The sequence below is a fragment of the Colossoma macropomum genome, unplaced genomic scaffold (genome assembly GCF_904425465.1).
Source record: "Colossoma macropomum unplaced genomic scaffold, Colossoma_macropomum, whole genome shotgun sequence".
Classification (NCBI taxonomy): domain Eukaryota; kingdom Metazoa; phylum Chordata; class Actinopteri; order Characiformes; family Serrasalmidae; genus Colossoma; species Colossoma macropomum.
In genome coordinates, this window is record NW_023494797.1 from 19,157,221 (window position 1) to 19,182,768 (window position 25,548).

General features: G+C 37.6%; 1 protein-coding gene across 1 annotated transcript in view; it reads left to right on the forward strand.

Annotated features, from left to right (window-relative positions):
• The window catches only part of cdh8 (cadherin 8), a 214,747-nt gene that overhangs the window by 104,366 nt on the left and 84,833 nt on the right, over positions 1-25,548 (forward strand). The gene's annotated exons all lie outside the window — the stretch shown is intronic.

Below are 25,548 nucleotides of genomic sequence, written 5' to 3' on the forward strand. Positions count from 1 at the left end.
TCATCAAATTTAAAAAGCGCCCCTGAAATCTAGTCGAGAAGTTTTATTCCAGAAGGTTATTTCTGGTTATTTAAGAGCAGGGCTCCTTTAGCACGTTTGCTCTTACCTGGCCAAGGAAAGGCGCGTTTTAATTTCATGAGTTGAGCATCTGGGAATAATTTGAGTACAACCAAGAGTTCAGAATGGCCTTCAACTTTCAGTAATGTAGCAGCTCATATAGCAATAACTGAACATGTTTAATATTTTATAATAAGTGTTCTGAAAGCACCAGCACTGTCATAAGTGGTGGAAATGACAAAAAATACATTTTCACCGTAGCTCAGTTCAGAGAATATCCCCTATGGAGAGATATCCAGGCCAGTGGCGGGCTACGTAGCAATCTGTCGAAAGGAACATACAGGAAAACTCAACTCTTCACAAACAAAGGTGCCAAAAAGAGATCTTTTGCAACAATGCTGTATAGGAATCTCTTTGAGGTTGCTAAAGAGCCTTTCCTAAAGGCTACATAATCAATGAACAGTTGTTCCTATCATCATACGTTCAAAGGAAGAGCTTCATGCAGGCCTCTAATTCTTTAGATGTTCTGTATTTAACTAACTCTAGTAACATCCCCTTAGTTTTTTGCTTTCTTAAAGCACCCATACCATGGAAAACCAATACATATGGATAAAAGTATTGGGACACCTACACATTACACCTGCAGGAGCTTTTATGAATCCCATTCTAAATCCAGAGGCATTAATATGGAGCTGGTCCCCCTTTGCAGCTCTAACAGGTTCCACTCTTCTGGGAAGCTTTCTAAGATTTTGGAGAGTGTCTGTGGGAATTTCTGCCCATTCATCCAGAAGAGCATTTGTGAGGTCAGACACCGATGATGGACGAGAGGGCCTGACTTACAATCTCCATTCTAGTTCATCCTAAAGGTGTTGGATGGAGTTGAGGTCAGGGCTCTGTGAGGGCCAGTCAAGTTCTTCCACACCAAACTCAGCCAGTCATGACTTTATGGAGCTGCTTTGTGCACTGGGGCTCAGTCATGCTGGAGCAGGAAAGGTTCTTCCCCAAACTGTTCCCACAAAGTTGGAAGTGTACAACTGTCCAGAATGTCTTGTTCTGCTGAAGCATTAAGATTCCCCTTCACTGGAACTAAGGGTTCTAGACCAACCCCTGACAAACAACTCCATATCATCATCCCTCCTCCACCAAACTCTACAGCTGGCACAGTGCAGTCAGGCAGGTAACGTTCTCCTGGCATTCGCCAAACCCAGACTCGTCCATCAGACTGACAGATAGAGAAGCTGATTCATCACTACACAGAATACGTTTCCACTGTTCCAGAGTCCAGTGGCGGCGCTTTACTCCACTCCATCCAACGCTTGGCATTGTGTATTTTGATCTTAGCCTCCTGTCCAGCTGCTCAGCCATAGAAACCCATTTCGTGAAGCTCCTAACATGCAGTTCTGTTGCTTGCAGAGGCGATTTGGGACTCTTTAGTAAGTGATTCAACAGAGGGTAGACACTGTGAGCTTCAGCGCTCAGTGGACCCACTCTGTGAGCTTGCATGGTCTACCACTTCATGGCTGCTCTGTTGTTCCTAGACGCTTCCATTTCACTTACAGTGGACAGGGGCAGATCTAGCAGGGCAAGTTTAAAGTCACTGAGCTCATCAGTACGACACATTCTACATGTCTCTCTCTCTCTCTCTCTCTCTCATATATATATATATATATATATATATATATATATATATATATATATATATATATATATACATATATATATAGCTGTTGTCGGAAGAGAACCTCGTATCTCCATTTTTGATATTTTTTCAGTTTTCAATTTGAAAATACCTGTTATCCTTTATATTGTCTGTAAATTTCATGATGACTGGACCAAAAGAAACGTCCCGAAATGACTTGGAAAAGTTCTGGTTCTATAGACTTACATTAAAAGTCAAGTAGGTTTTTTCCTTCTCCTGTAAAGTTATCATATATATATATATATAGCACTTTAGCCCTGCCCATTTACAATAAAGGTATAAAGAGTGTTTCAGCCTGCATTTTGAATTTTGATTGCACAATCATAACAGAATCATTTACATATTAGTCTTAAAGGCACAGTAACAAAAACAGCCTGGTCAGTTCTTACAGGTGAAGTAACATTGGAAAATGTTTTTGGCCCATAAAATCAAAAATCACTCAGGATTGATTTGTTGCACTGTGCAGAAATGTTGAGATAAATGTGTCTGCTAAATGCTGACCTAACGTGGTCCTGTATCTTTCACCTTAGTTGTAATTTGATGCTGCTTCCTGCAAATTTAACATCTTGAGACTGATTAAATCACAAGAGGACACAAATCAGCAATGGCCACAGCACAAAACCCGTAAATGTGCGAAATGTGCCTGATACCCCTATGATTTAGGATGAATCATGTTAGCAGGTGTCTTTTTAGACGTGTTTCTTTAGCAGAAAGGTCCATTTAATATGAGTTTCCCATTTAATGATGAGCCTGGTGGGATGCAGGCTGTTTGATTGTTAAATATAACCATAAAAAGATGCACATTTCTAACAACATAATGTATTCATTCATTCTCAAGCAAAGCTGGTCATGCATTCTAATAAGTTTTGCCCCGTTGGCAAAAATAGAGGCAAATGTTTTAAATGGAGCTCACATAGAGCTGACAGAGCCTGCGCAAGCAGCCGCAAAGCTTTCCCAGAGTTTTCCTGGAGCTTCCCTTAGAGAGCGGCCTTAGACGTCGGATATTTCTTAAGAAGGAAGCTGGAGCTGGATATATGAAGGGTAGGATTATAGAAGTGTGTTTGTTTCATTCATACTGCATGATCTGGACAAGAAATATCACTGAGCGGTGTGTTTCTGATGGCTCTGCTGCTTTACCCTGCTGTGATTGTACATTAGGGTTACTGCCTTGTCAGCCCCACACTTTATTGACACTTTTAGAACATTTTTAATACTATTATGCATGTTTTCTTTTGTGTACCCTTGTTGTGATGTCGGTGTGTTGTGATTTTCATAACGTTACAGAGTAAAAATAAATTATGAGCATATCTGCTCAGACACCAATACGAACGAAGCGCTGTTAAAATTAAAAGATTCACCGATCAAAAAACAGCAGCTCCAACAGGAAAAATACCACAGAGACAGATGAGAACCGAACCAGCACACACGAGGAACAGACCGCGTCCAAACGGTCATCTATATTCATTTAACATGAACTAAACAAATTGGCCTTATTATTAGCGACCAAACATGAAACCTGCTGAAATCCACTCTTACAACCCGACTCCAGCCTGAGGGAGCATTAGCCGAGCTAGCTGATCCAAGCTGAACAGGTACCGTGTTTATGGTTTTCTTCTTTCTTTTATGATGATTCTGTTTATTGAACTTAAAATCTGCTGCGTATATTTTATTACAAGTGTCTGTCAGACAGTTTAGTTAACAGGTGTCGCCCACAACCCACAGTTAACCCGTTTATACAGCCTAGTTTAGCTGCTGTTTTTGGAGATAAATGGTCGTGAACGGCTGAAAAAATCTAGTCTAATACAGGTTCTTCGTAAACTCTGGACAGCGATTCTGTCATGCTGTCGAATGTCCTGATCTGATCCCTCCCCACCTCCCTGCCCATCTCTCTCTCTCTCTCTCTCTCTCTCTCTCTCTCTCTCTCTCTCTCTGCCTTGGTGTTTGTCTTTGACTGTGAGAGTCTGTGTAGCTGTTTAACTATTAACTACAGTAATAATGTCTGATTCCATGTGAAGTGATCAGCATGATTACCGGTGAAATATATTACAGTGAAAACAAAGCTGGGTAAATTGCTGATGTTGCTGCTGATTTTAATGGTGTAAGTGTTCTGATATCAGTGAAAATATACAGTTTGAAGGCTGTGAATGTTTTCTCTTAAATGAACTTAATTAAACAGTAACACCCTCTGCACCGTCTTTCAGGGATTCTAAAATACTTTATTGGAAACAGATAAACTAGGAAGTCTTACATAATCATCTAACCATAAAATGCAGGTGGTTTAATGTAACGCCTGTTCCTTACACAGGTCACAGAAAGCTGTGTAAATATTCAGTAGCAGAGCGAACTGTGATCAGTCTCAGCTCTCAGAACTGTAGCTTTAGTGTTTTTCTGTACAGATTATTTTTAGTGATGTAGCCGAGTAGCTCAGAAATATGTTCAGGTTGTGACAGCGGAAATACGAAAGTAACTCGGTACTTAAGTAGTTTTTTCATGAACTACTTATTTACTCTTACTTGAGTAATTTTATTTACTAATACTTTTACTTGTACTTGAGTAAATTATCACTACAATAACAGTACTTGTACTTGAGTAGAGACTTTCAGTACTCTTTACACCCCTGCAAATTGCCATTTAAAAAAGTAGATTTAATGAACATGAAGATGAATGTTATAAAAACACACCCAAAGCATCAGTACAGATCTGCTTCATTTTTTATTTATTATATTTTTTTATATTATTATAGTTTAAAAATAACAGTGAACATGTAGCGTTACATTGAAAATTTCAGTGGATATAACAATGCAACATATTATATTGTATCACATAATATTTACTGTATTGCATCGCAGCATATAAAATTGTGCACAATAAAGTGCATAATTGAGTATCGTATGATATTATACTGGAGTATATTGGATTATTTTGTGGCTTATCATATTGTATTGCTCTATATCCCTGCGTATCATATACCAATGTAGTGTATTGTATAGTACTGAATTGTATCATTGCATCGTATTATATTATGTACCGTATTGTATTGCAGCATATCATATTATATACCATATTGCATCACAACGTAATATATTATATACAGTACTGTATCGCAACTAATTATACACTGTTTTGTATCGAAACATTTCATATCATGTTGTATGTAGTATCGCAGCACAGCAATATCACATTACGTAACATATTGTATCGCAGTGTATCTTATTATATACAGTGCTGTATCACAACATATATTATGTACTGTAACGCAACATATTATATACCATATTGTATTGCAGCATATCACATTATGTATCGTATTATATCTACAAATCACATTATATATCATATTTTATCACAGTGTATCATGTTGTATTCAATCACAGTGTATCATAATATATATATATATATATATATATATATATATATATATATATATATATATGTTGTAGCACAGTGAATCATATCATATAATGTATTGTATTGCAATGTATCATATAGTATGTCATGTTGTATTAAAGTGTATTGTATTGTGTATCCTAGTGTAAGTGTTTGGTGTGTCGTAGCACAGCGTTATCATATCACATTGCATCATGGCACATCATAGTATTAGTCCCATAATCAATATATATATGTTTGTCACGTTTGAAAACTGAACAAAAAATAAAAGCCGCAAGATTTTATATATATATATATATATATATATATATGACAGTGTGTGTGTGTGTGTGTGTATATATATATATATATATAATCTCCCGGCTTTAATTTTAGATTTCATTTTTTTATATTATATAGTACATATATTTTATGGTACTATTTTTCTGACAGTGTGTCTAAAAATCTTAGCTTGTGGTTAGAACGTTAGCTCGGGGCTAACATATTAGCCTCTGGTTAAAGCATTACATTGGAAAAGTAAAATGCAAAGTGAACTGGGACACCAAGGTATCATATCTAATCAAATCATGCATTTTCTGAATGTAACACATTGTAAATAGCTGTTTTATGGCATCAACATCTTTGCAGGTTTATATTTTATTACGTTTTGTAAAATTAATATTAAATATTAAAGGTTTTAAAAGAAGGCAGGCTGTCACCAAACTTTTGCATTTCCATTTGTTGGCCTTTCTGCATCCTTCCTCACAAATAAAATGGCTTTTGCAACAGCAGAGCTGATTTGTACGGTAGTTTTCAAGAGTAGTTTTTCGAGCTCTTTGAATCTAAAGTGAACATTAAATGGCCACCAGAATGAGCCAGAATAAGTTTGCTTTCTTTGTCTGTTTGGACACAACCTTTGCTTCCTCCATGCTACTGTAATCCATCATGCCTGTAAAGCCGCAGCAGCAGAGAGAGAGAAAGAGAGTTTGCCTTTTTCGCTCTCTCTCAGAGTAATGCGGCTGAAAGTGAAATACTCAGAGCCGTTCTGTGGGTTTGACAGTGAAGTCAGAGAGATAACAAGCACCATGGTGAAGTTCTCAGTGGCTGAGGGCAGGAGCACTCTCCTGTGGGGAAAACAGCGGCATCCGAAGATGGAAGGCGGCTTCTTTTGTGATCGCTATTTCCTTTTGTCACTGCTGATTAATTAAACATTACCCAGTGTTCTCTCGTTGGCTTGGACTTGACTTGTTTTGGTCTTATAAACTATTTATGTCTTGGGAGGCATTCATGGAAAGAATCAAAAGCTCTTTGGCAGCAAAAGAAAACAACAAACATAGAAACAAACAGGTCTTTCTCCTAGTCTGTCTCGTACACATAAATCCGAGCCACTTAAGGTCTGTTTTTCCTGTATTTATATCACGGTTGAGTCAGGCTTAATATATTGCTGTGGCTTTATATGTATTCAAACTGTAACTCTGTGAAATTTCAGCATATTTCTGAAATAAATAAGCACATTTTATACTAAAGCTGCCAAAGCTAATGTGTCAATAGCCATAGAGGTGCAGGCTGACGCCCAACTGCAGTGCGCTGTATGTTGCTATGATAGAATCCACAATTGTAGTTCTCTTGTTTAAATGCAGCTTTTAAATGCCTTTTGAACAAAATTTGTTCCTAAATTTTTTAATGCAACTTTAACAATTCGCTACAGAGACACATTCAGACTAATAACCATCCCCTGGTGATTTATAGTTGAATCACTGACTATATAGTTAGTTAGTTACGGCCATGCAAGCTGATTGGTGAGCTTTTCAGTCAGCAGCTGTGACAGAAGAACAGCTAAACAACGTGGAATCAGCCAGAAATTAACCCAATACCATTCGCCAAACTAAATGGGCTGTAAGATGCTTTACAGACTGGCTGGAACAAAACATTAATATTGATCTAGAAAAAAATTGACAAAACTGAGCTAAACTTGATATTGCGGCAGTTTTATGGTTCAGTCTGATTTGGCCAGACTCTGAAGATCAGACTACAGGTTTGGCGAATGGTATTGGGTTCATTTCTGGCTGATTCCAGGTTGTTTAGCTGTTCTTCTGTCACAGCTGCTGACTGAAAAGCTTCTCAGTGGTGATGACAGTTTGGGAATTCAGTGTAAGGAGCTGGAGAACGAACTGCCGGCTGTGCAGCGAGTGGGCGGAGCTCGTTACTCTGACGTAGCAACAAGCCGCTCGTTAAGGAACTATAATTTAGTGAAGGAACTGCGAACATTGAAACATATTAAACGCCGCGTTCACGGCCCAGTTTATTAATTTATTACTTTATTTATTTAACTGTTGTATAAAAGTGATAGAACACTCGAGGAGTGTGTTATCGCCAATAACATCACGGCTGTGATGATCTACGGCCGGTTATTTCGCAATAACACACTCCCTCTTGTGTTCTATTGCTTAACTAGCTTGGCATTGAGCATAATGACCTTAGGCGCACATGCAGCTGCTTCATCCTGTTGGTCAGTGTCTGTTATTATCTAACATAAACATGAAGAGACATGCACAGCAGTGCTGCAAATTGAATCTGAGTCTAGGTTAAAGTCATTAGAACATCCGAATGAAGTATTCAGTGAGTGTTAATTCATTTCTAGCTTGCAAGCTTTAACTAGTTTTCTGACAAGCAATTTGAAGCAAAGAGTGGTTGCTGAATAATAAGCGATATGGTAATAACTTATAATGTCTTATTACAATGAGAAACCTGACACAAATTCTCTAACTCAATTTGATTATGTTAATTTGACCTATTAGCATACCATGGCACTTTTTTAAAGTGTACATGTTAAACTGTTTTAAAATCTTTAAAGACAGCGCACTTTGACAGGCTTTTGAAAGTGACAAAGTGAAGCCTCCTTAAGTGGGTCATGTGTGGAGTACATTTTAATTCTGTCTTTAGCGGCTTGTGAGCAATTAAAGAGCCACATCCTCACATCCTTGCATTTTACTTCCACTTATAAATGTTAGTTATAAGTGGTTAGTTAGTTAAAACGGTCATGATACTTAAATGGCCATTTTCTTTAAATTTGCAGGGTTTTTCTTTTTTTTTCTTTTTTTTTACTGTGCATTTAAGACTAATATATGTAAATGATCTTTGTTCTGATTGGCTGCCCCCAGCGTCAGTCCAGGCTGAAAATCTCCTCGTGTGTGGACTTCCCGGACTGCATACTGAATGCTACATTATGAAACTTTAACCAGGTTTACTCTTTTAGTGCACTTTTCTCAGGCGAAACTCAGGCGAATGTGGTTTCCCCACAACATGGGGACCTTCTCTTAGATTGATGTTGAAGTAGGCGCTGTGTTTTTGGCCCTAGCCATCTGCTTTATGCCACCCACAAATAAATCAGACACAATGATGAGCTGTAAGTGAAGAGGCAGCTCCAAAGATGCCACCAATTCTGCAGTTAGTGTGACTAATATACCCACACGGGTGACATCATGGCACATTGCATGTGGAGATAGGCCTGTGTCACGAATGCAGAGGGTTATTTAACAGCTACATTCTGGAGTTGGAAGAGATATAGCTGTTGTTTTGCAATATAGAAATGTATTCATGTAATTACATAGTTATTACATAGTAGTTACACAATAATTACATTGCCTTTTAATGATATAATGTATCAACAGCTTCATTTCCTGCTTTTCTGATTGTTTTGATGGTAACAAATGACAAAAACATGACAAAAATGTTGTCTTTCCACAAAACAAGACTGTATTAAAATAATACACATAACACTCCATGTGGCTACAAGTAAATGAAATAGTTTTATTCAAATTAAATAAATATTATGAATAAAACTAGTTAAATTGTTTGTTACCACTTGAAGTAATTTTCAGGTTATATTGATTAACCAGTTTTTCGCAGTGTAATAATAATAATAATAATAATAATAATAGTAATAATAGTAATAATGGATACAAAGTGGAAAAATATATGGTGTTTTTTTCTTCAAAGTCCCCTAAATTCATGGTATTTATTGATGAAAAGTACAAACTCCACTATACAATTCCACAAATTTTATAAGACAGTTTAACTAAATTATACCGAAATGTCCAAGAGATCCCAGATTTTAAATGCTCCAAAGTGCTGTGTAATTAATTTTAGGTAAAATAATACGTTTCAAGACAGTATAATTGAATTGCACTGAAATGCCCAACAGTTTCCAGCTATTAAGCTGATAAAGATACTTCATAATTATTAGGAGTGTAATGGTCAGTACAAGCATACATTTCGCTGTAATGTCACATGTTTTAGCAGGAATGTAAATCAGAAACACTTCCAAGTAGAAGGTAAATTATACGGTTCAAAATTATATCAGAAAATAAAAACTTTTCTGAAGTAAACAGTAAGAACCCAGTAGAACCAGACCAGACTGAGTTAGTTTACAGATAATGAACAGGTACAGTTTGTATAAGCCTCTGTACTTTATTCATCTACAATGTTTATTCCATATATCTATTTTATACTCAAAATAATTGTATAGTTCTGTGGAATCACATACCCAGTTACTCAATTAATATCTAGAACATATTGGACATTAATTGGACGTAACGGCACTTGTTTTAGCACGAAAGGAAATCAGAAACACTTCCAAGTAGTGGGTAAATTACACCACAAAATACAAACATTTCTGAAGTAAACAGTAAGAACCCAGTGGAACCAGACCAGATTGAGTTTAGTTTATAGATAATAAACAGGTACAGACTGTATGAGACTCTGTACTTTATTCATCTACAATGTTTATGCCATATATCTACTTTATACTCAAAATAATTGCATAGTTCTATGGAATTTCTACCACAGTTCCTAATATCTAGAATGTATTGGACATTCCACTGTATTGGATCAGTTGTAGTGGGTCAGTTATACAGTGTGTAGATAACATACAGGTACAGACGGCATAAAGCTCTGTACTTTATTCATCTACAGTGCTTATGCCATATACCTACTCTGTACTGTATACCAAATATAATTGCACAGTACTGTGGAGTTTGTACCACATACCCAGTTACCCAGTTAGTATCTAGAACATTGTGGACATTTCAGAGCAATGTAGTTCATCATGTTCATCATGTTAGTACTTTCAATTGTGCATGACACACTTACGTGGAAACTACCTAGATCGTAAGGGACGATAAAACAAAGCTTTATCACGCTGGGAACCATTGTCCTGCTGTGCGTGGTCCTCCATGCTGGCTGACTTACGGGGCTGTAAAAGATAGTGTTAGCCAATATATTAGGTAAAGCAGGAACATTGTGTCTGCCATTTGTTTCCAATGCTGGCACTTGTTTAGGTGTATTCATCTCTACTGGCAGAGAACAATGAGGTAATTCAAAAGACAGTCTTGATCATTATCTTTCTTTTCAAACGCTTTTTTGTGATTTTAACAAAAGTGGACAAAACAAAGCACCTCAGGCTGAGAATGTATGCTGTAGTTCACACCCTAGGCTGCCCACGAAATGCACATTTATAAAATAAGTTGCACTGGTGCTGCTAATAAAACCTTTGGAGAATTTATTGGGTCAGGTCTGGGGCTATTTTGGGAAACGTATTGCACGGCGCTGTCATCAGCAAATAAAATAACCCTAAACCTCTTAGATCACCAACTCTATCAATGAGTCCGGCAAATTAATAATCATAGCAGCCATATGAGGCTCAACAAATCCTCCGCACTGCTTAAAGTTTATGGGATTAAAGATCGTCCGCGGCCTCGGAGTTTTCGCTTCCGAGATGCCGTATGTATATTCATGAGATTATCTCACATTTCAATTTCACTTCAATTAAACTCGAGTCTGTTACTTACTAACATAGGGTCCATGCACAATGGGAATTATGAGTCATTTGCATGGATTGGACAAATCTCATTGGATTACTGAGGCTGTTTTCTCACTAATGGGGTCTTTGACTCTAAGGCCAAGACAAGCAAGCAAATTCCCCCATCAGGTCTTCCGACCATATGCCGGAATTATAAAGCTCCCTGCCTTCTGGCGCTGACGGGAGGATTGCGGTGCTGCTGAAATTACCCGCGCCTTCTCGAAATGACTTGTTGGGGTAATTAACATTGAAGCGTCCGGCCCGCCTCTTTTACCGAGAAAAGGTGTGAATGACAATAATTGCTACATGGAAGAATAAAGCAGGAAAAGTTGTGTTTTGGCGCGTGAAAGTCGAGTGAGCTGAAAGTCGAGCCGATAGCGAAGGCCTCGGGAGCCTGCTTCACGGCGGCTTCATTACGGAGTCTGGTAATAAACGAGTGGAGAGACAGATGGCACACGGCTCCTCCGCCCTTCTCTCGGAGAGAGCCGCTCTCTCCCGGCAAAATGAACCCGTGTATGGAGACGCCACGCGTACGAATGTGTCAGGATCTGCTAAATTGGAGCGCTGAAATAAAATCGAAGTGACATTAATAGATTACCCAGGGTTCATTTGCATTTTGAGAGTTATTACGAGCGGGGGTAACAGGACTAACAGGCGAGGGGTCTGTACTTCTAATAACATTTCTGATTATGCGCACAGCATTCCTGGCAGGTAAAAAATAAATAAGGTCTCGTCAGGGGGGGATTCTGACAATGGAGCCGGGGCCTTTTCCCCCCAGACAGGTTTATGGAAATGCGGAGGAGAGATTTCAGAAAATTTTACCTCACGCTGCTCTCCAAAACAAACACTAGAACAGTTCCTAATTGAACAATCGGCTCGCATTTACAATAAGACGCAACTGTACGATGAAACAGCCGACGGTCTTAATTTAATTAGCTTCAATTCTTTGCACATCTTTCTCAGCAACAACAGAAAACAGCCTTTTCTACCTTTAAGACGTCTGCAATTAGACAAATGTTGCTTGCCAGCGATTAACCTCTCAGATTTCATGCTTTTAAAGGAGCTCTAATATCCACCTGCTGGATCTGAAGCTTAGGGTTGGTTTTCATGGACAATTTCAAAGCATTTCTCTGCACAACCCAGTGACTGTAAAAACACTGATGGTAGAAGCCAGAGGGCAGTTGATGAATTCTGTCGCTAATTTTTTCATCACTGTCTTAGAAAACCTCACATCACCAAAATGTCACTTTACTGTAAATTATTTTTAACATTGAATGGAAGGTAAGAGTTTTTTTTCCTTTACAAGCAATTTTGGAGCATTTCTACTGATCTATTGAGCATGAAATTGCAACACCACACAAAGGGAAGCAGGAATTTTCATATTTTAAAAATACAAAAGAACACTTTCATGATTTTTTCCATCAAAAGTGTTTGCAAATTAAGCTGTAAATTTGTATGATTGGTTCTCGCAGAGATGGGACTAGTTTTGTAGTATTGTGGTAATTAGTTGTGACTTTTTTGGGTAACAGAAAACCTACTTGTTTGCTGTGGTTCTTCAGTGTTGATAATTTAGGTAAAACTTTAATAAGACAAAGGTTTAATAAGACAATCTCTCAGTCTGTCACATTCTAGCACCTACACTGTTAGAGATGAATGGTTGTAGTTTCAAAATAGCATACAGTACTGTGCAAAAGTCATGTATTTAGTCTTCAATCAAAACACCCATTAAGTACAAATGATTAATTTATTTTATGATATAAAATAATCCAAGTGCATAAGGAAGAAGAAAATGAAAGTGAAAAGCAAGAATGTCCAAAAAATGAAAGAGAAAACAGAGAAAATGTGGCTCCTAAGGACAACCTGGAAGACCTGGTAGACCCCCAAACCGCCCCCATCAGATAAACAGCACTTACAGCTTTCATCTTTGAGAGAGAGGAGAAAATCAAGCTGCTTCAGATCTGAAAACATCCACAGGTGTTTCTGTCCATCCTTCCACTGTGAGAAGACGACTCAGTGCTGTGGGTCTGAAAGGATGTGTATCTGATCAAGAAGAACCTCACTGAGAAAAGGAGACAGACACATCAAACAAAGAAGCTGAACGATGGACTGACCACCCCAGAGTCCAGACCTCAGCATCACTGAATGTGTTTGATTACTTCAGAAAATGATCAACCAGCTTCTAAGACTGAACTTTGGAGGTGTGTCTGCAGATTCTTTGAGGAACTGAAAGTGAGTCTCCTGAAAAGACCCAATAAATACTGAAATATTTGATTCTAGTAATTAGTTATTCAGGCTTCTTTGTAATTTTTCCTCATTCTGAAAATGAATAACTTGTACTTATTGGCCGTTTTTGACTGGAAATTAAATGAAAATGTGGTCACTTTTGCACAGCACTGCATTTGAAACGTTTATTCAAAGAGTTCAGCGACTGCCCAACAGCTCCTATTATGATCGCATTTCGGGTCAGAGTTTTATTTCCTGTTCTTTTCTAAGTACAGGAAATGCGTCAAAGTTATTGTCTATGTAATTACTATTAATAATTCAGCAGCTGTACAACTGATATGTAAGTCATGCAGATTTAAGGGTCAGGGACTGAAGTCTAAACTCACTCATTTAAAGGCTTTTAAATGGCTTAAAATGGCCTATAAATTATAAACTTTTGATAAAAATTATATTATTCCTCATAGAGCCCCTTCATATGCTGCCATATGCTTTACCTGGGTAGGCCGCTCCTCACTACATGCTAATACATGCAAGTTTTCAGTGCTATGATAAATGCAGAAGGCCGGCGTGCAGGCCGTGTTGAGCGTGTAGCTCTGTTTGGCGATGCATGGCGCAGTAGCGGCGGCAGATGGAGAGGGAGGTGGGGGGCGCTGGGTCTTTAACGCCATGTGCAGCTGGCCTGCAGTGGAGCCACATCTGCTGTCCAGGCTCCGTGCTGAGAGTGACCCGTGGCTTGGGCAGGGGCGGGAGGTCAGAGAGCCGCTGCAGCCGAGCCAAACCAGCCTAACCTGGGACAGGAGGCAAGCTGGGCCTCGCTTTAAATAACCTGAACCTCCTAACTCACCTTTTCCCCTCCAGGTATTTGTGCCTGTGAAATGCATGGCTCATTTCTGAACTTTAAAACGAATGAGCATAATCGTTTTAGCCCCTTTAACTGCAGGCTTATCATTCAGATATTAATCTTAAGGCTTATTGCTCAGTATTTACTACCAGACTAACATGTTTACAGACTAAAATAAGACCCTTGGACCCTTTGAATTCTTACAGTTTAATGTGGTTGAACCTCAACTCATAGAAGTCACAGTTACGGTTGCCGATAATAAAATCATGCTGTAATTTTATATGAATTTTTTCTGACTAATGGCTCATTCAAACAAGAAGAGAAAGTGCATATTCTAAACTTTCAATCCATAGAGGACATATTTTATTATGATTTCAGTTTGATGAAAAGTAATTGTTGTATGTACAGTCTCGATTTGAGTAAATCTATCCTTGATATTTCACTTTTTTACACCATAACATACAAAAATAGGTTTGAAGTGCAGGCTTGAAACTGTTAATACAACATTTAAATTAATTTCTTTTACAGTCCCTTAGGTTACCGGTATTAACCAGATTACTGTGAGATGTAAACTATCTCTACTACAAAGTATTTTGGGTAACATAGTGGTAAATTCCAAGACAACTTAACTAAATTAAGCAGAAATACTAAGCATGTTCTAGATATTAACTGGATAAATGTGTAGTAATTCCAAAGTGATCTGTAATTACAGTCTGAGACCATATAACTGAATTACCCTGAGATATGCGGAATACCTAAAATACCCAGTTTCTAGCTATTTAGCAGATAATAGATATAGTAAATTGCCCGGAGGATGTGACAAAATCAATGATTTTCCAAAAAATTTCCATTAATCAGACGACAAAAAGGAAACTTTCCCACTTCATTTCAGTCAATCTTAAACAAGCTCGGACCCAGAGAAGGTGGCAGCATTTCAGGATCCTGTTTATATTTGGTTTCTTCTTTGGATAGTTGAGTTTAAACTTGCATTTGTGGATGCAACGACAAACTGTGTTCACAGACAGTGATTTTCAGAAGTGTTTCTGAGGCCATGCAGAATCATGTCTGTTTGTAATGCAGTGCTGCCTGAGGGCCCAAAGATCACTGCCAGCAAATACTGGTTTTCAGCCTTGTCCCTTACATACAGAGATTTCTCCAGATTCTCTGAGTCTTTTGATGATATGATGTACCATAGATGATGAGGTATTTTTTTGCTATTTTACATTAAGAAACATTATTCTTGAATTGTTGCACTATTTGACCATGCAGTCTTTCCGTGGTGACTCAGCCTCTCTGAGAAGTACAAACACAATGATGTTGCTGATCTGTCACCAATTAACCTAATTAGTTGTGAGATGTTCCACCATTAAATTCAAAATGGATATATATTTACCAAAAATGATAACATTTCTCAGTTTCAGCATTTGATATGTTGTCTTTTTACTATATAGTAAAGATGTGACATTACAGTTTAATTTTATTTGATATTTTATTAGCTTAATATGTAGAACCTGTTTGGCATTTCATTGTAATTTAGTTAAACTGTCTTACCATCAATTTACCCAGTACTCTGGAATTTGTACTTCATACTTATCTGGTTGATACCTGGAAAAAAAATATGTAGCTATGAACTGCATGATGTAACTATATTATTCAATTTAAATTACAATGCAATGCCCACTTGAATGTGCAACAAAATGTCAGTAATAACTTAAAAACGTTAACTACGAGCGCTGAGTAGTTTTGAGGGTGCTCAGATTTCTCTGTCCAGTCTATAGGTTTAGTTGAACCTGTAATAACATCTCATAATAGCATAAAGTTTTTACAATAGCTGGAGGAAAAATGGATTTTCAGATGAATTGGCCTTGGTGATTGAGAGTGAAGTAATTCAGATGGTGAATAGAGGACCTTTACATGGAAACCCGCTCTCGTCCTGTATGGCCGTCGCTACGATACATAAGCCATCAGTCAGGAAAAAAGAGCTTACAAATTGATCCACTGACCCAGGTTTCTCTTCAATAGTGCCTTCTAGAACATTGTAGACCAGTTTAAAATAAAATCGTCTGACTGACATATTTTTTCATTTCTTTATTTATTGGTCTGTCATATTGGTTACATGTAGTTTTCTTATAATTCATGACAGCTATTTTTCTTCATATATCACTGTACAGCTTGCTCCATACAGTGGTTCCTGGTGAATATGGGGGGTGGGCCTGTTTATGAATTGAACAGAGTTGAGTCTTATTTTTCTATTAGACGTGTATGCATGTATATTGTCCTTGTTCAGGTTGTACAACTGCAAGTGGATGTTTCTCTTAGCAGTGCTAAAGCATTTTTCATGTTTTCTAGTTCATCATTTTCCATTTTCTTGTCTAATGTTCTTCTCTTTTGCCTTATTCTAGTAATTCTGCTGTTGACCTTGCCCTATTGATTTAACTGTGATTTAGGACATGCTTACATTACTTATGACCACTTGGACTTTGACCCCCTCTTAATGGACCATGAATATGTTTGTAAGATTGATCATAATAACAGGCTAACATCAATCTGCCCCAAGCTCTTCACTGTTACAAGTAGGTTTAACATTATTCGACTCTTTTTATATTACCTTTTTTTATATTTACCAGCCTTCTACACAAACATCCTACAGGTCTCCTTTGGGATGTTGAAATTGGAAAGAAATGTGAAATTTTCCAAGAAGTACAAAATGTCAAATCTGAAATTTGCAAGTAAATATGAAATTACTATCAGAAATTTGCCAAAAAATTTGATTTGTAAAGAAATCGGACATTTTGGGAGTTTTTTGGGCTGACGAGTCTTCAGTCTGTTGCACTTATCCAAATTAATTGATCTTAACTAGCATAACTTAGGTAAGTAAGGATTATACAAGAAATATATGTGTTGCTAGATTTGCATTAGTAAATTTAAAAGATGAAAAGTACACCCAAAAAATTAAAAATCAAATCAAATCACGTTTATTGCCAGATCACTTTACACAAGTGAGAAGGTGAGTAAAAATCTTGATCACCCCAGCAATAGTGAGCAATTTCTTAGCTGAGTAATGTTCCCAGTGTCTTTTTACCTAAAGCTTGCGAATAAACTTGCCAGGAAATATGAAATTTTGGACAGATAACGTGTCGTTCTTGTTATCTGTCCAGTACATCCATCTGGTGCTTAAAGCATGTAGGACTTTCTGTAAACAGTGTTTATATGTGCAACATAAATGTTGATTTTTGAACAAATGTTATGCTGTAATGTTATATAACCCTGGGACCCTACATCTACTTATTTAACCCCTTACATGGCCAGGGCCTGCTGGTGAGCCCAAAATTTAATACACACTTCTATAAACTAAGAATAACTCAACAAGTCCCTATAGTTACTGGATAATAAGACTTAAAAAAAAAGCCTGAGATTTTAAGAGGTTAACAAAACTTCTTGGGGCTCAGCTGGTTCCAGAATAACTTTAGAATCTGTGGCCGAATTCACAAAAGTGTCTTAGGAAAGAAAATCTTCTTAAATGTGTGTTTTTTCTTAACTTCATTCTTAAGAAAAAAAAAAGTTCTTTAAAAAAGTTATAAGAAAATGTTTTCTTAACCTTATGACAGCCTCACACTTGTCTCAGGCTGAAGAATTGAGAAGGTGAGCATTAAATCTCTTAATTTATCAATTTATCTACTCCTGTCTGTCCTTGTCTCTTGCTTTCCGCTGTCACCCCACAATTATTGTATTTTCACAGGAGGATTTTTTTTTCCTGTTGGCTATTACTTCTAGTTCTTGTTTGCTAAAATTGTTAAACCATTTGACGTTTTTCCTTCATTTTGCTCCACTGAGAGGATTAAACTAACTAACATAAATAACAGCTAATACAAATTCTAAATGTATCTCATGTCATTTAGGGTAAAATGCAACATAACCAATATAAGAAAACAACAAAGATTTTCTTAAAAAAAAAAAAAATTAAGAAAATAATTAAGATTATCTTAAGAGAATATTTGAGAACTTCTTTTGCTTTTTTTTGAGAAATGCATTTAACAACATTCTTACAAACTTCTCAGTGTTTGTTTTAAGAACCTTCACAAGTTTTTTCTTAAGAAAGTTTTTGTGAATCTGGCCCCGGGATTCCTTCACAGTCTCACATACAATAACTTCAGTAAGATTCTGAAGTTTATGGGTGAAGACAGGCTCTTCTGTGAGATGGGAAACTCCTTGGCAACAATACATATCTACTGCCTGGCTGGACTTGTACAGATACTTGCCCTGTGGTCAGTAATTTGTCAGAACCATGTTTTGCAGAAAGATAAGCACCTCAATGTCCAGTGTACTGTGAGATTCACCATCAAACTCAACATTGTTTTGTAGAGACTGTAGATACTGAGTCTAGTTCCAGAGTAACCACACACACCATCTGTCAAACAGTGGACACTCAAAACAACTACGGCGTTATTTATTCATTAAACATTTTTCCAAGCAGCCTATTATTCTGATAGGTGCTCCACTCTGTATCACTAACAACTACTGTGATGTTATTTTATTTACTATTTCTTTTTTTTTTGTTTCAAACAGCTCAAATGCGTCCCTATAAGCGTCCTTCATGAGCGAGGAGCTTTTTTTTACCCGAGTTAATGCAGCTGTTCCCTGTTGCTGAGACGCTGTTGTTCAGCTATTACTGGTGCTGGAGTGAAACAGGAACCAACTGTGTTTCCTCAAGTCTAATACGTCAGCCTATTCTTTCCAAGAGGCAGAGCAAAAAAAAAAAAAAGAAAAAACCCTGCATGCGGTCAGGTAATGAAGCCATTCACTGTGTTCTGCATAAGATTGCTTCTGCGGATGATTGGCCAGCAGCTCAATAGAACAACAGACTAGAAAAATAAATAAATATATAAATAAAAGGGGGACAAAAATCCCCTCTGCTATCCAGTCTGCTTTTCAGAAGTAAGCCCTTTTACAGGCCTGGAAGAGGATGACAAAAAGGGATGCTAGGGTGCACAAAAAAGGAAAAAGTGATGAAAGAGGAGAGAAAAAATGAGCTGAAGTGTGTCTTTGTGCAGACGGGTGATGAGGACGGAGAGTAAATAGCCAGGGCCGCCGCTAATGGGTCCAGGGCCACATGATCCCGTGTGACAGGGTAATCAGCGGCCGGCGAGGTGGACGATGATATTATCCGTCTGCCCTGATGAAGGGAAGCGAAAGGGAGAGAAAGGGAGAGAGAGAACAGAGACAATAATAACAGAATAAAAATGCTGCCCAGTCTTTAAAGTTTTTTTTTTATGTTTTTGGTTCTTCTTTTTTGGTTCTTGGTTCCTAATACTGGGATGCCCCTTAACAACCACTAACGTCAATCTGCCTCAAGCCTCTCAGTGTTGTAAAGTTTGGCTGAAAGTTTCTCTTTCTTGCCCAATCACCAGCCTAGTACACTATTTTAAATCTGAAATTTGAAATGTGAAATATGCCAAGAAATCTGAATTTAAATCTGAAATGCAAAAATTGATATCTGATATTTGCCAAGAAAAAAGGAATGTGAAGTCTGGAATTTGCCAACAAATATGAAATTTGATATTTGAAACTTAAAATTTGACAAGAAATATGACATTTTTTCGCTATATAAAATTTTACAGATAATTGAAAGCATATTGTTTTTGTAATGTTTTTAGTTCTTCTTTTTGGTTCTTGTTTCCTAATACTGGGACACCACGCTAACATGTATCTGCCTTAAGCCCCTCAGTGATGTAAAGTTTGAACGTTTTTCTTTGTTGCCCAATCACCAGCCTAGTACACTAGCATCATACAGGTGCCTGCTAGAAATTTTAAATCTGAAATTTGAAAGGTGAAATTTGTTAAGAAATCTGAAATGCAAAATTTGATATCTAATATCTGCCAGTAAATTAGGAATGTGAAATCTGAAACTTTCAAAAAATTGATATTTGCAACTTGTCAAGAAATATGAAATTTGACAAGAAATATGACATTGATCAATATCTGAAATTTCACAGATAATTAAAAATATGCTCAAAATCTTGATGATTTTAGCATAGGACAATGAGCAGTTTATTAATGATGCCCCTAGTGCCTTGTAACCCAAAGCTCATAACATAAACTTGCAGCCAGAAGAATCTTCTACGTTATCTGTCCAGTATATTTATTGGGTGCTTAAAGCAGCTCTGTCTATACAGCAGTTATTAATGTTTAAATGTGTAACATAAATGTTGATATCTGAATAAACGTTGTGTTGTAATGTTATAGAACTCTGGGTGTGTCTGTGCATAAACATTCTTCTTTACATTACAGAAAACGAAACTGCCAAAACATGTGCTTGGACCCCTTTGAGTTGCAATGTGGCACTAAACCAGTTTCACAGCCCTTCAAAGCGGAACAGCACAGCTGGGGCGGAGCAGAAGTTGGCATTATTGCCTCTTAAATGTGTGCCAAAATTGCTAAAAGGCAGTTGCACTTGTTTTTCTGTCAGTATAAACAGTCAGGGGGCGGAGCCTGTGCTGCCCCTGGGGTTTCCGATTGGCCTTCTTCTGTGTTTAGAGATGGTATTGTTGTTTTGCTGCACTTTTCAGATATTTTAAATCATTTTTATGTTTAATTACATAATAATTCTGTGGTTATTAACACTAATTACATTCACATTTCCTTTAATTCTGCTTTGGCAGGTTCAGGACCTGTTTACTTTTCTTCAAAACAAGACAATAATGTTCCATCAAATTCAAATCTCAATAAAATATCTCCCCTTCTACTTACACGAATGTGGTATGGATTGAAAGTTTGGAATCTGCACTTTCCACACAAATTCTCCACTTTTTTCAAAAAGCTCTGAGTCAGAAATTATTCAGCAAAATGTAAGAACACCATGGGGGACCAACGAGGGTTAAACGGAGATAAAATCAGCTAAATCTCCGCCTCCGCTGTGTCGAGCAGGAGGAACGTTGAAGCATAAGGAGAAAATAAAGTATAATTCACCCTCGTGAAATTTAATTGCTTTAATTATTAATCATAACATGATGGATGAAGGAGACCAGCCGACCGGGCCGTCCGCGAGTGATATTTTATAGAGTGACGGAGGAGAGCAGAGGGGAGATTTCTGTCGATGCTGGAGCGCTCTAATTTGCACTGAGCCTTTGGCACAGCACATCCCCATCTGATAGGATGCCAGGATGTGTTCTCGCAGACAGAGCCGCCATCCAACTCCCCCTCCATCTATTAAATAGGCGAGAGAAGAAGAACAGTGGATATTTAATGTTGCGTCAGGGTTTCTGTTCACTTATTTATCTATTTTCTTGTATTCGCGGTAGCCTTTTCTTCTCTAACTCTTCAAAATGTCCCTGTTTTCCTCACCTGCTATGCTAGTGAACGTTCTCTTGCCCTCCATTTTTCTCTCTTATTAAGACGCAGACGTAGCCCCTTGCTCCCTGCCAGCTCCCAGCATCAGTTTCTCAAATTAAAAGCGCTGATTATATCCTGTGGGCTAAGTGTTTTTTATTTGCTCTTTTATGCTGCTTTTATAAGGCTGTACTCTAATGAGTGGCAGTGCAGAGAGTAAACATTCAGCCGTGGTGGAGGAGGTTATCAGGCCCTATTCATGAAGATTAGCAACGCAAGATCTGTTTTCAGGCTCCTCCACATTTCAAAATCCCATGCTTTTTCTAGAAACTGTGGATTCTTCTAGTTGAAATTGAATGTATGCAGGTGCTTCTTTACTTTGGATGTACATGAATGGAGTCGCTAGTTATAGATCGTTATATAGTGGCGCTAGAAAGTTTGTGAACCCTTTAGAAATTTCTACATTTCTGAATAAATCTGACCTCATCAGAGTTTTACACGAGTCCTAATAGTAGATAAAGAGAACCCAATTAAACAAATGAGACAAAATATTAGACTAGGTCATTTATTTATTGAGGAAAATGATCCAACATGACAGATCTGTGTGTGACAAAAGTACGTGGACATTTAAGATTAGCACATGATTTGAAGGTGAAATTAGAGTCAGGTGTTTTCAATCGATGGGATGGCATCTATCACAGTCTGATCTTCACAACACGTGTTCCTCAGAAGAAGAGCTGTTGATGCTCATCAGGCTGGAAAAGGTTACAAAACCATCTCTAAAGAGTTTGGACTCCACCAATCACAGTCAGACAGACTGTACAAACGGAGGAAATTCAAGACCATCGTTACTCTCCCCAGGAGTGGTCGACCAGCAAAGATCACACCAAAGAATGGTTAAAGAAGAGTAAGTTAATGTTTTGGAATGGCCAAGTCAAAGTCCTGAACTTAATCCTGCAGAAATGTTGTGGAAGGACCTGAAGCAGCGGCTCATAAGAGGAAACCCACCAACATAACAGAGATGAAGCTGTTTTGTACGGAGGAATTGGCTAATATTCCACCAAGCTGATATGCAGGACTAATCAACAGTGACCAGAAACGTTTAGTTGCAGTTATTGCTGCACAAGAGGGTCACAGCAGATACTGAAAGGGTTCACAAACTTTCAAGCACCACTGTAGTTAGTTGGCACCTACTTTTGTTTACTTTCACTTTTTGACCATTTTATAAAAAAAGACCTACCATACAATTCTGTTCAAAATGCACCTAAGCACATTGTTTGAAGCCACTTATCTTGCCAATATGTGTGTTTTTACTTGAAAATCACTAGAATAGATGCAAATGAATGTAAATAAAGTAAAAAGTAACAAGAATTTATTAATTTCAAAACGAGTAGCAATTTGATTTAATATTGAAGTATTGATTAGATAAATCAGGCACTGGATGATGCGAGGCTGCTACAAAGTGTCTGGAAATGTAAAATCACTACTAATTGTATTCAAATTAGTATGTAATATATTATTTGTGTTTTTCTCAGCAAACTCAGCAGAAATTTTCTCAGGTGCCTAAAACATTTGCATAGTACTTTAGATGCACTTTGTAGGATTACAGTTGATTACAGTGCTCAGTTTGGTAGTGCATAATTTATCAGACCCCTTCCCCCCCTCCCCATCCATCAATGGAAAAAGACCACCATAGGACCACCATGGATCAGATATTATTTGGGTGTTGCACAGCAGTGGTTCTCTGTCCAAAATTATCCAGCCAAGAATGGAAGGGCTACAGCAGATGTGTCCAAATCTGGACTCTGAAAGGTCCGAATTTGAAGGCCTAGAACATGGCTGACTAAATTGTGCATCTCCAGATGTAACTGCACACCAGCAATACAATCGGCAGGGGGTGGATATGCTGACAATCTTTAACCTGATTAAACCTGCTTTCCTGAATAAAGCAGTGATTGGCTATAACTAATCATGAGGAATTTACCACCTCAAGCGTGATGACAAAATCATTCACACAAACTCTGAATTATGAAAATTGTAAATAGATGTCTGGAAACAAAATGATCAAGCAGTAGTTCTACACTTTTCCTCCCTTTCCATACCTTTATTTCTGTACAGAATTCAGTGAGCATGATGTGCTTTAGAGAGGACGCTTTGTCTCGTTTTGGACATGCACAGAGACTATTCTCCGACAGGAGATTCATTGGTGACGGGGTTTGGGGGGACATAAATGGAAGAAAGCGTATTCATCACGAAGGCTGGAAACCGAGCTAAAAGTGGAGGCCGATCATGGCCGGGAATAAAAGAGGGAGAATAACGGTCCATGCTGCAAGGTGATTTGCAGAAAAGAAGCAGGCGAGATGTTTGAGATGCAGTGCCAGGCGGGCTGTTTAGTTAGGATCACACAGTGAGCTGTACCTCAGGGACAGAACTGTAAAACTGTTATGTATTAACTGTAAGGGACAGAAAGCTGTTCATTCTGAAGCAGGATAGCACCACAAGCTATGTGACTTACGTCTTTATGTTCTGCAGTACTGTATGGACAATGGAGCTCACAGGAACACAGATGTATTTATTATTATTATTATTATTATTATTATTATTATTATTATTATTAATGATACTACTACTACTACTACTACTAATAATAATAATAATAATAATAATTAAGTTCAAGTTTAAAGACACAACAACATTCTACTAGTAGCTTCTAAAGCTGATGCTTTAGACAGTTAACAACAAAGGGGCTGAATACTACACCTAAATAAGACTATGTAAACAATGTGTGATGAATGTTCCCATAGATGGATGGATGGATGGATAGATAGATACAGATTATATTTTAGTGCTATGTGCTCTATAGAACCATATACAATGAATTATCCATCAATCTGAAGAACATCTTTCCATACAAAGAACTAAGCATGCAAATGGTTCCGTGAGCACTCATGATTCAATATAAAACCACCGTCTTTACTAAAGAACCCCATGTATGGTTCTATATACAACCTGTTTGAAAAAGGTTCCATGTAGCACCAAAAAGGGTTCTGCTATTGTTACGATGTTCTCCACCAATCTGAAGAACCATTTCACCAGGCAAAGAACCATTTAAACATGAAAAGGTTCTATACAGAGCTCATGGCTCTAAATGGAACCATTGTTTTTACTATAGAACCCTTGAAGAACCATTTTTTAAGAGTATAGATAGATAGATAGATAGATAGATACATACATACATACATACATACATAGAAAATGTGTTGTATATGGTTCTATATAGCACCAAAAAGGGTTCTGCTGTTGCTAAGCTTGATATCATCACAATAGCAGAACCCATTTTGGTGCTATATGCTCTATAGAACCATATACAATGAATTATCCATCAATCTGAAGAACAACTTTCCATACAAAGAACTAAGCATGCAAATGGTTCCGTGAGCGCTCATGATTCAATATAAAACCACCATCTTTACTAAAGAACCCCATGTATGGTTCTATATACAACCTGTTTGAAAATGGTTTCATGTAGCACCAAAAAGGGTTCTGCTATTGTTACGAAGTTCTCCACCAATCTGAAGAACCATTTCACCAGGCAAAGAACCATTAAAACATGAAAAGGTTCTATACAGAGCTCATGGCTCTAAATGGAACCATTGTCTTTACTACAGAACCCTTGAAGAACCATCTTTTTTAAGAGTGTAGATAGATAGATAGATATGTGCATAGTCCAATAGATAGATCCAATTCCAGACACATTTAGTGATGTTGAGGTCTGGACTCTGGGGTGGTCAGTCCATCGTTCAGCTTCTTTGTTTGATGTGTCCGTCTCCTTTTCTCAGTGAGGTTCTTCTTGACAGCTACACATCCTTTCAGACCCACAGCGCTGAGTCGTCTTCTCACAGTGGAAGGATGGACAGAAACACCTGTGGATGTTTTCAGATCTGAAGTGAAAGTGAAGCTTGATTTTCACTTATTTTCTCTTGATTTTTGGGAACAGATTTTGTTAAGAGGACACAGCTGTAACTCTTTCATTTTACATACTGGAAAGATTAAAGTGGCAGTTGATGCATTGAAATGAAGAGTAGAAAAATGATACACTGATAGATTCGATACTATATATTTGTTTATTTTTTTTATCTGACACTAAAATGAGTAACTTGTACTTAATGCCTGTTT